The sequence below is a fragment of the Marmota marmota genome, unplaced genomic scaffold (assembly GCF_001458135.2).
Source record: "Marmota marmota marmota unplaced genomic scaffold, marMar, whole genome shotgun sequence".
Classification (NCBI taxonomy): Eukaryota; Metazoa; Chordata; class Mammalia; order Rodentia; family Sciuridae; genus Marmota; species Marmota marmota.
The window spans coordinates 21,327,054-21,339,367 of record NW_025999949.1 but is presented as its reverse complement, the minus strand read 5'-3'; positions in this window follow the sequence as shown (position 1 = coordinate 21,339,367).

Sequence of the window (12,314 nt, the reverse complement as noted above, 5' to 3'; positions counted from 1 at the left end):
GCAGGACAGGAGCAGTATTTATACATTCCACACAGCTTATCTAATTAGCATAAACTAGATACATCAGTCAACCAATCAGGAATCTCTACACCTAATGGCTCGGTTTTGTTACTTCTCAAACCACTCCCTCTGACATTTTGCCAGGCACCATCCAGACTTGTTTACGAACTTTAACATTCCCCTGGCAAAATGCCAGGTGTTATTTTGACTTGTTTACAGACTCTAACATAAGTCCTTCAAAATCATGCCCCTTTTCCAACTAGTTTCCAACTTCTAAAATTCTCACCACCTCTCATACTCCCAGTAGTGCCACCAGGTGGGACCAAGCCTACAACACATGTCTTTGGGGGACATTCCAGATCCAAATGTAACAGCTATTCCCTCTTTTGCTTTCCATCCTTCCCCTGTATGACCTTTCCAGGCCTCTCTATATTTTGGTTGACTTATCTCTGACCCCAAACTTCTGTGTTCAGCAAAACAAAAGCCTTATAGATAGATCCACCCACCTCAGAAAGGCTTATCGAAGTTACTACATATAAAACAGAGTAGGTCAGGGAAGAAGTGAATTTGCTAAAAATCTTAAGATTCTTTTCTTTCTTTCTGATTGAACCCAGAGGCATTTAACCACTGAGCCACATCCCCAGCCACCCCACCACCACTCTTTTTTAAGATTTTGAGACAGGATCTAAGTTGCTTAGGTAGGCCCTTGCTAAGTTGCTGAGGATGACTTTGAACTTGGATCCTCCTGCCTCAGCCTCCTGAGTTGCTAGGATTATAGGCATGTCCCATCATATCTAGCAAGATTATTTCTTTTTTTAAAATTTTTTCTTTAGTTATAGATGGACATAATATCTTTATTTTATTTTTATGTGGTGCTGAGGATCAAACCCAGTGCCTCACACATGCAAGGCAAGTGCTCTGCCACTGAGCTACAGCCCAGTCCAAGATTATTTCTTTATGTACATCCTCAGGATTCTGCTATGCCCCCTGTTGTGGGTTGAATGGGGGTACCAAAATATGTACATATCTTCATTCCCAGAACCTATATGTTTGGAAAAACAGGCATTTACAGATGTAATTAAATAAACGTTTTGGTGGTCATCCTGTGTTATCCTGGTGGGCCCTGAATCTAGTGACAAGTGTCCTGTGAGACACATGGGAGATGTGACAGATGGAAGAGGCAAATATGGACCTATAGAGGAGAAGGCTGATGTGGAGATGGAGACAGAGATTGGAGTGATGTGGCCACAAGCCAAGGAATGCCTTCCAGGAACTGGAAGAGCAAAGGAACAGATTCTTTGTAGAACTTTGGAGAAAAATTGGTCCTGCTGACATCTTAATCTTGTACTTCTGGCCTCCAGAACTGTGAGAAAATAAATTATTTTACATCATCAAGTTTGTGATAATTTGTTATAGCAGCCCTAGGAAACTAATACACCCCCTAGAGTCTTGTAGTAAATTTCCAGCTGTCTTCTTGCAGCTCTTTCTGTGCATTGTGACCCTTTCATCCCTGGAACTCTCAGTTTTACCTCTGGGCTAACAGGGACATTGGTAATCATATTTATCCCTTGAATTGACCTGTCAAGCTCTGCCCAGCACAGAAGGACTGAGCACCATAGCTCAAGTCTGTCTGGCTGGATCTCTTCTTTCCTCCTGAAAAAGCTTTAACTAATTTAGAAGGTAACCGCCAGGGTTCTCTCTGCTTCCCAGTATTGGCCTACTTTGTCAGAGACCATTGTCACAGGCAAAACATTACAAAACCAGAACTTTTGGATCTCTTATGTAAGCTCAAAGATCTCTTAGGACAGAAGATACCTTAAAGATTATCTAAATCAGATTGCAAACTATTTTTAGACAGAACTCTTTGCTTGAATGAAATCTCAAGTCTTTCTATGTAAAAAACAGTGCAGCTGATCTAACTTGGGCAGGAAGAGAAGGGTAGGGCCAGTGCTGCTTCAGCTCCACCCAGCCCTCATTTCAGTCCCTTTTGCCTCCATCCTTCAACACAGCTTGTGAAACTTCCCTGACTTCTGTTGTTAAAAAGGATTTTTTTTTTTTTCCTAATTTGGCTTCATTTCTGGACCACTGCTTCAGAGAGTATATGTTGTTTCCTAGTCTGTTGACTTTTTAAGGATCAATAAAAAACTTTTCTTTCTCAGTTTGGAATCAACCAAGAGTTCAATAAACAAAACCATTCAAGGGAGGGCAGAAATGTTAACATCATTGCCAAGAAAGGCCAGACTGGAAGATAGGGGTGTGGCCACATGGACCTCCTAAACCTGAACCCCAGGCTTTGAAAGACTCTGGCCGCTGGCACAGCTGGGCAAGGACAGAGTCTTCTGCAGCAGCTTCCCACAGAGAAGAGCGGAGAGAGGGGCTTTTGTGGGTTCAGTTGCTTCATAGGGCTAAGCCCAGCTCCTTTATCCACTTACCAGTTACATAAGTCTTTCTCTTGGGAGAAAAATTAAGGGCTTCTTATTTACGTTTCCTTTTTGGGAAATTGCCTTTCCTCTCTAGAAAGGCAAGGATGAAGACTGACTATTTCTCCCTAGGAGTGTTCCCTCCCATTCCCATTTCCAGTAAGTACAGAGGAGGTTCCACTTAGAGACATAGGGCCCAAGTAAGGCATGTTGGGCATTAGTGAAACAGGTAAGTTAACACCTCTGACAATCCCCAAATCTCCACTGAACGTTACAACAGAGACATTGTCATTCAACTCACAGGCGGTGGGTAGGTGGGTGGGATGGTAGGAGTGGAGGGAGCAGGAATTGAGGAGCGGACTCTGTTCTCTGCATATATTCAAGCACTCAGCATCCTTTCCTTTAGTGTAAAAAATTTTAACTTTTTTGAGTGCCATGATAAGAACTCTCAGTAGCTCCACCATCTCCCAGGACTTGCATCTCCACTGAGTTCTTAGTAGGTGGTGAACAGGTTGGGGAAGAGAGAACTGAGGGGAGGACTGAGCAGAAGACAGGGCAGGCCGAGAGCAACTTGTATCGGCCAGGGCTCATCCTGTGGTCCCTGCTAACCACGAGGGAAGCTCAGGAGTGTAGGTCTTGCAAGGTGCATAGGAGGAAAGTTAAGTGGAATTTGGAGAACACAAAGCCTGTCTCAGAACAGTGTCACATTCACACTCAAACCAGACAGCCCAAAGAAACCGTGATGCAGCAGTTCAAGTCCATACTTGGAGAAGTCCAAAGGACAGAACCACAGTAATGCTGTTGCTATTTTTTTTTAAGAGAGAATTTTTTTTAATATTTATTTTTTAGTTTTCAGTGGACACAACATCTTTATTTTTTAATTTTTATGTGGTGCTGAGAATCGAACCCAGTGCCCCGCGCATGCCAGGCGAGCGCGCTATCGCTTGAGCCACATCCCCAGCCCATGCTGTTGTTTTTTAAAAAAACATTTTATTATAGACTGTACGTTCAGAAAATTGTACAAATCAAAAATGTATAGCTTGGGCTGGGGTGGCTCAGTGGTACAGCACTTGTCTGGCACATTCTAGGCCCTGGTTTCCATCCTAGCTCCCTAAACAACAGCAGTAAAAGTCCAACAAGGCAGACATTAAATCTTTTTTTTTTTTTTTTAAGAAAAACGTAGTTTGATGAATTTTTGTAAACTGAACATCTCTGTATAACTAGCACCCTGATTAGAATAGACAATATCAGCCACTTGGAAGCCCCCTTGAGCCTTCTTTCTATCATCAATCCCCCCAAGTGAGCCACCATCCTGTCACTTTATTGATTAGTGTTTTCCTGTTTTTGAGTATTACATAAATGGAATCATACCATATATGTTCTCTTATGTCTGGTTTGTTTTATTTAACATCTACAAGGTTGGGTATAACTAGAATGCTTTCATTCTTGTGGCTGTATCGTATTCCACAGTATGAATCTGCCCTACATTATCCATTCTGTGGGTGGGCATGTGGGTGGGTTCATGACATAATGAATATTGCTACTATCAGCACTCTGGTGTCTGTCCCTGGGTGAGTACATGGGTGCCTATCTGATGGACGTGTACCTACTTTATGAAATTCCTAGAAGTGGAAATTGCTGGTCCACAGGGTATAAACATGTTCAGCCATTGCAGAAACTGCCCGAAACTGTTAGGTTTCCAAAGTGGAGTCTCGCTGTTTGATTCCCCAGTGTTGTGGCATGACAATGCTAACACTTGACTCTCTTTTGACTTCCCGGTGCTTCTTAAAATCCTCATTCTGCTTTGCTCTATTATTTTTTCCCCTCACACCTGAGGCCCCACTGCCAAGAAATACCCACACCCACATTGTTGAATCTCAAGGTTTCCCCCACCTTCCTGGTCTTTCCTTCCTTCCCTGTCTCTCAAGCACTCTCTCCATCTAATTCCCCAAACTTGGGATCAGGCTTGGTCGGAAGAAAGGGAGAAGGATGTGGAGGTGGAGGGAGGGGACATGGAGAGGGGCTGAAGACACAGAGATATATTTCCTTTTGGAGATGGTGGGGGAGGAGAGCTGGAACACTCCATCATTAATAATTTTCCTATCTGTCACACAGAGAAAGGGAGTTTAAGAAAAGCCCTTAAAGATCATTAAGATGAGCTATCTGGAGGAGTGCAGAATCTTATTAATATTCAAATCCTCATGGCGTATGATCAGAAGGAGTCAGGGCTGGAGCTGGGAGGCAAACTCGCCCAAATCCCCATTTGACCGAAGGGAAGGCAGGGCGGTCAGGGAGAGGGCCTTGTGGGTGGGGACCAGGCACGCCAAACCAGTGAGCCCTGGGCTGGGGACCTGGAGCACTTGGCTGGCAGTTCAGTGGTCAGGCCTCTGCCTCCGTCGCTGGTCCTGATTGATGTGCACCTAGGGAGGTGCAGAGGCTTGAGCAGGCCCAACTCTCCCAAGAAATACATAATCATTAATCAACATTACTGGGCCCCACTCAGACTAAGTGGCCTCTTGTGATTAGGAAGGGGTCCTTGAAAGAGAAAAATGCAGTCTTTTAGCATTTTGAGTATTTCGAGTGTCTGCGTTTGACAATGGCTTTCTTGATGGGGAGGGGAGCTCACTGTGCAGGGTGTGTGTGTGTGTGTGTGTGTGTGTGTGTGTGCATGCCTGAGGAACAAAGGCAGCCTGAGGGTTTGGGGTCTGTGTCGGCTCCTCTGTCCACTCTGCAGGGCGCCTTTCTGTGGAGCCCGTGTGTGGGGGAGGGCAGCTGGGGTGAATTCCCTCTGGTCTTCATAGTTACACATTCCCAGCACAGCAGGAATGCCACAGTGAGAGGGAGACAATCCCTCCTCACTTCAGAATGGGGACAGCTCCCACCTCAGAAGGCCATTTGAGAATTAGGGAATTAGATGGGTAATGTGGGTGAGCGACGTGACTCTCCTGGCAGGTCGGGCTCCCCTCCCTTTACCACCATGATCCCCTTCAATCTTCAAGATCACCTGGGATAATCCTCAAGATTATCCCCTCGTGTGGAGGGCACTGGACTCAGAGGCAGCCTGAGGGTCCCCTTCCCAATCAGTTGCAGGACCTAAGTCCCTGCCTCTGGTACATATGGAGCGTGCATAAGGGAGGCTGGCGGGACTCGGTAAAGCCTATGCTGCCTTCACCAGCTTGATGACATGGAGCCAGTTATCAAATCTCTGTGTGCTCCAGTGCACAAAAAGGACATGGATAAGAACGCTGATGGCAGCATTGTGTGCAATAAGCCCGAACTTAAAACACCCCACAGTCCAACAGCTATAGAATGGATAAATTTTGGTTGGCCCACCCAGTGGAAAACTATACATCTATGACCATGAACAAAGTACTGCCACAGGTGGCAGCACTGGCAAATCTCGAAACAAGCTGAGTGAAAAAAGCCATCTGAAAAAGAGTAGATAGTGCCTGATTCTATTTATATAAAACTCAAGAATAGGTAAAATAATTTTATGCATTAGTAGTCAGGACAGTTGATTATATTTGGAGCAAGGGGCAGTTGGCGGAAGGGGCCAGTCAGGATCCATCTATAGGTACTGGCAATGTTCTACTTTATTGATATGGGTGATGCTTCACTATATGAAATGTCTTTAATTTTAATTTTTTTGTTTATTCTAATTACATGACAGTAGACTGCATTTTGACAGATTATACATAAATGGAGCATAACTTCTCATTTACATGGTACTAAGCCACTCCAGTGTAATCATACATGTCCATCTCGTTCCACCGTCCTTCCCATCCCCACTGCCCCATCCCTCCCCTCACTCCCCTCTGCACAATCCGAAGTTCCTTAATGTGCCTATCTCCCCAACTATGGATCAGCATCCACTTATCAGAGAAAACATTGAGCCTTCGGATTTTTGGGGATTGGGTTATTTCACTTAGCATGTTATTCTCTAGTTTCATCCATTTATCTGCAAATGCCATAATTTCATTCTTCTTTAAGGCTGAGTAATATTCCATTGAAGGGCATCTAGGTCAGTTCCATAGTTTAGCTATTGGGAATTGAGCTGCTATAAACATTGATGTGGCTGCATCACTGTAGTTTGCTGATTTTAAGTCCTTTGGGTATAGACCAAGGAGCTGGGTATAGCTGGGTCAAATGGTGGTTCCATTCCAAGTTTTCTGTGAAATCTCCATATTGCTTTCCCGAGTGGTTGCACCAATTTGCAGTCCCACCAGTAATATGTGAATGTACCTTTTCCTCCACATCCTCACCAACATTCATGATTGCTTACATTCTTGATAATTGCCATTCTGACTGGAGTGAGATGAAATCTTAGATTAGTTTTGATTTGCATTTCTCTAAATGCTAGAGATGATGAAATTTTATTGAACTGTATATTCATGATTCGCAGGCCTTCGTGTAAGGATGAGATTCTTTAAAGGTTTGTGTATAAGATTATTGGGTAACCCAGAGAATCACTGGGAAGACTGGAGAGTCAGGCTTGAGGTTGAGCTCTGGGAAATAATACTGATAAGTTCTGCGGCAGAATTGACCCATGGAGAGAGCAGTCACCACTGAGATTTTGGTGGCGTAGCTCCACCATGACCACGTTTGTCTTGGGAACTCGCTCTGGGGGCAGTATGAATGTTGCCCCACACCAAAGCTCTTCCCCGGAAAGGACTCGGCTTTGCAGCCACTGCTGCCACCTTGCAGACCAGAGGTGCTGCTATTCTAGAAGCCCCTGCTGCCACACTTGATGTGTGGGGCTGATTTTACTCCCAGCGGCAAGGGAGGCAAACCAAGTGAGATCATAGCTTCCATTTTGGGGTAGGAGGCAGGAAGTCCTCCGATGTAAGAGGAGTGTCAAAAAGTTCAGGGGAGCTAGAGAACAACAGCAAGCGTCCATCCTGCTTGGGTTAACAAGGGCCTTTTGGGGACATGGCTTTATTCTTTCATGGCCCCCAAGGTGGATCAGCTGTTGTCTGTTGGCGTCCGGTGCCATACCTGCCCTTTTATACATTTGTCTCTACCACTAAGCCTGAGAAACTTTATTTCCCAGACTCCTTTGTCAACTGTGTTCCAGGTAATTTCTATTAAAAAAGAAAGAAAAGCACCAGTGTGAGATGAGATCACAGGTGGAGGGAGGTAGAAGTAGCACCACTGGGCGCCTGAGGGCCTGGAGGCCTGGGGACTTGGGGGTCTGGGCTCTGGCACATGCCTTCATTTGCTGCCACAGGGGACCCCCCTCCAACACAAAAGCTCTGTGATCAGCATTCTGATTCTGTGATCAGTATTCCTGATGGACATAGATTGACAGGTGTCCTCAGAGCCATGGGGCGGAGGTTTAGATAGGGGGTCCGTGTGAGGGCTGCGGAGAACTGAGCCTTTCTCCCCACCCGGGGGGTCAGGCAGCCCCCAAGCGTCACTCATGGAGTGATTCACATGTCACTGGAGGAATCTGAGTCCTCTCTTGTGTCCTAGGATACACTCTCAGGCCAGTCACCTGACCTCACTGGTTCCTCATCTGAAAGGTGGGTGGCTTGATGCCTACCTCAAGGTGCTGGGGAGGCTGAATAGACAGGCGCCTGGGGGAGCCCTTCGGTGTTGTAGGTAGAGGGAGCTCGCTCACACCTCAAAGAGGGGCTCTTCAGTTGAGACTCAGGCTTTCTCTTCCCCTGATCAGAGTCCCTTCCTTCGTGGCTCCCATGAATGGGGGAACATTCCTTTGTTCATTTGGCCTGGCACATACACGCAGGCGCGGCACTGTGTGAGGAGCTGGGGACATAGAGACGAAAAAGACGTGGCCCCTGCTGCCTCGAAGGCGTCCTCGTGGGAGGCAGGGCAAGTACTGGTGTCATTACAACCCAGCGCAACAGGGGCATTGCAAGCAGAGGGGCGATGGAGCTCGAAGGAGAGGTGGCCGTCTGAACTGGGTGGGACATGGGAAACTTCTAGAAGCAGAGTTTCTATACTGAGACCTAAAATAGTTTAGCCTGGTAAGGACCTGGAGGCAAGTGTAGATGGAGTGAGTGGGGAAGGGATGCTGCTGGAGGGTGAGTGGAAGCCGACCAAGTCGTGCAGAGGGCTTTGGATTTGTCCTGAGTAGTGTGGAGGGTACGTTTTCTCCCCCAGGAGAGACACAACTGGCCCCGAGCCTAGTTCCAGGCTGATTTACAGGCTCCCAGTGCCAAGAGAGGGTGTGTCACCTGCTCTGAAATCCGAGGCTCAGAAAGCTCTTTGCCTTTGTCCAGTGTTAACTTGAACCAGGAGGAGAGGCTGCCTCTGGGATTCTGCACTCCACCCTGGCCCTGGGCCCAACCCAGAGCAAGACAGAAGTCCCCTCCTTGGAAGCTGCTCCTTCTCCTTCTTGCCTTCTGGACCCTGCACCTGTTGGGATCTGATGTTCTCTCACTTCTTGGCTGGTGGAGCCAGCAGGATTGCCCCCCTGCGACTTCCCACCTGTGCTCCAGATAGGAGAGCTCCTAGGGGGACCTGACCGGCATTCACACTCAAGTTCTAGGGGATTCATGGGCGGTTGTTTTCCCATAGGGTAATAAGAGCCCCATCCAGAGAGAGGCAGATGGAATTAAGCTGGAGAAGAGCCAGAAGCTTGTATCAACTTGCTTCTGACAAACATTTCCCCTCCCACCTTCGTCTTGTGGCTTATTCTTGTTTGTCTCGGAGCTCAGCTTAGGCACCACCTCCTCCAGGAAGTTGACTGTGACACCCCCTCTCCATTTTGTATTAGGTGCCCCCTCTGCTGTTTTGCCAGTCCTCTCTGTGTATGTCCATTGGAAGGTGGTGATTAACTTGTCCCCATCCTGCATCAGATGGAGCTCCTTCACCTCAACACAGGTGAACTGATGTCCCCTGTGTGCCCGTCCTGTGCCAGGTCCTGGTGAGCCAGGACGGACTGGATGCTGTCCTGGAGTGCCTACAAACTACCAAGGACAAAGACCAGTGGGGTCTATTGAGGGCAGGGATCAGTATTTACTCCGTTTTGTCGCCCCAGATATTACAGAGCTTGACACAAAGTAAGCACTCGGCAGTGAATGTTGACTAAGTGGTTTTGCACTGTGGACCTATTTCTCAAATTTCTAAGCAGAGAAACACAGGAGGACTTCATTTGTCAGTGAAGGCTTTGCTAACTGCACTCCTGTGCTGCCTTCCCTGTTAATCCCCTGCCTTCCCTCATGACGGTCCCAGAGGCACGGGCATCGTGGACTGTGGCATGAAACTGAATTCTGGGAGGGAGGAAGGTGAGAGAGCGGCTTGCAGTAGATAAGACCACCACTAGGGAAATGGGAATGCCGAAACCAGAGGACTGGGGTCTCAGGTTACATGTGCACTTCAGGTGACAGACATTATATTTCCACCTTATGGAGGTTGGCCAGTGGCGACTACCTGTGTTGTCCTTCAGCACCCCCAGCATCACTTGCTGTGATAAAGCACATCATGTACATTAGTATAGTATCCCACTTGATCATTGCGATAACCACAATATTCACAGGGCACTGTCTACTGTGTCACTGTCACTTTAGGACTGGACAGAGCATGGCCTGCAGAAGTTAAGGATCAGCTCAAATCATCTATCGCTACTAAGAGGCAAAACTGGGCATAGAACCAAGGCCTTACAATCCTGGAGGTGTTTCCCTCCCAACTACACTCTGCAGTTATTATTATAATCTCTTATTTATTATGACATTACCTTAGAAGTAGATAAGGTAAATTTTATTTTAAAGTGAGAAGGGAGATAAATATCCTTTAAACCATTTATCCATCATTTAACTCCCTCACCATATATCCATCCATCTACCTGTCCATCCAAACACCCATCTACCCATCTACCCATTCATCAACCCCACATCCACCTAATCATCAATTTGCTCATCCAAACATCTATGTATCTAGCCATTTACATACCTATCTATTCATTTGCTCAACCAACCTTTATTCATTAATTCATCCATTCATTTAATAAGCATATATTGAGCACCTACTAAGTGCCAAGCAGCACAGTAGGGTACTGAGGCCACAAAGATAACTGGGCTATGTCGTTTGCCCTCGAAGAGCTCTGTCTGATAGAGACAGGATGATAACTGTTATATCAGAAGTCTGTGTAAAGGGTCATGGGAATCAAAGGAAAGAATGATCATCTCCTTACCATGGAAGGACAAAGACATACACGCTATCTCTACAGGTGATAATTATAAAAATAGTTGGGTGTGATATAAACTCATGCCAGTGAGCATACTCTGGGACTAATGTTTGATTTTATCATCAGTTGAGAGGTATAAATGCTTATTGGCATATCTATTAGTGTGTGTGTGTGTTCTTGTATAAGGAGCGGGAAGATTAGAGAAATAGGTAGATAAATGCTTCAAGGACAAGAATCTTATCTTATTTTTCTTGGTATCCTTGGCACATAGCACAGCAAGAAATAAATGTCAAAAAACCTGACTGTAATCTGCAGAAAGAGAGAAATGAAGTGAATAGATTAGTAATTGCATCAACAAACACTCACCCCACCTTTAAGTTTACTCCATTTTATTTCCCACCAAGCTTTCATTTGAATTTTGGGCTGTTAATTTGAATTTGGAGGAAGAGTTGTCTATTATTATTACTATTACTTTTAATTAATCAATTAGTTAATTAATTAAAGTGCTGGAGATTTAACCCAGGGCCTGATGCATGTTAAGCAAATGCTCTGCCACTGAGCTACATCCCTGACCTTCTCATTATTTTCTGACATCCAAAGATTGTTTGCACCTCCTACTTCCTTGAACTTATAGAAGAGGAGACTGTTTTGGTGTCTCATAACTTAGGTTGGGCAAAGTTTTGAAGGAATAGTCCATCTTTTGTGGCTCAGCCACTTTAGGAGCAAGTACATTGATGGCTCTATCAAAGACAATTTTGATGTGTAGCTGCAATCATGTTTATTTTAAAAAATTGGTTCTGGGATAAAAATATTTTGGTCCAATCCTGGATGTGTAAGACAATCGTAGACAAATTAGTTGCCCATGATGGGGGTACATGGCCCCCATCCCATGTTGGGTTGCTCTTTTCTCATCCCTCAAACAAGGGCTGGTTAGATGAAGCCTAACACCTTGCATCTGGGGTACCTGAGCTGATGGCTTGTTTACCTGGCTTCCACTTGAGTTCATCTGATTTTTTGCCTTCCTCAGACTGGATCTCTGGACAGGTGACCCTATTCTACTACATCCTTGCAGGACCACTGCCTTCTGCACTATGAGTAGTTGAAGGCGGTCAGTGTCCCCGATTCCGTGTCAGTCAAAACACATGGGTCTGAGTGGGTTTGCTTCTGGTTGTGCTCAGCCATGGGAGGCACTGGCAGGAGATTGGCGGGCAGGAGAAGAGTGAGCACGGGCAATGATTATTTCCTCTGCTCTGCTGTGTCGCTGGCAATTCAGCTACATGGTTCAGCTACATGGCCCCATCCCTTCTCCAGGGCTCTTGCTCTCTCTGGATTCTGTTGACATTTTCCCCTCTGCTGTGTCTGGAGGTGGCCATGGCTTTCTACTGCTGTGTGTCTCAACACCCTTGGCTTTTCACCTAAGTCCCTTCAGTAAAGATTCTTCTGTTGAATCATCTGTGATGAGTCAGGTTTTCTCTTGGGACTATTGACTGCTTGACACCACTCTAGTGGTTCTCATTGTTATCTAAGTCAAACTCTTTGATGTGGGCATCTTTACACTCAATGAGATCAAGGCTTAGAGAAGTTAAGAGACCTACCTCAATTATAGGATGTGAATCACCTGACTTCAAATTTGTGCTTATTACCCAGGTGTAATTGCTGATCACCCAGTGGTGCTAATCATTCACAAGTCTTTAGGTCCATCTCCTTCCCTGTCTCTAGGCAGAATAGCTACTGTCTCTTATACA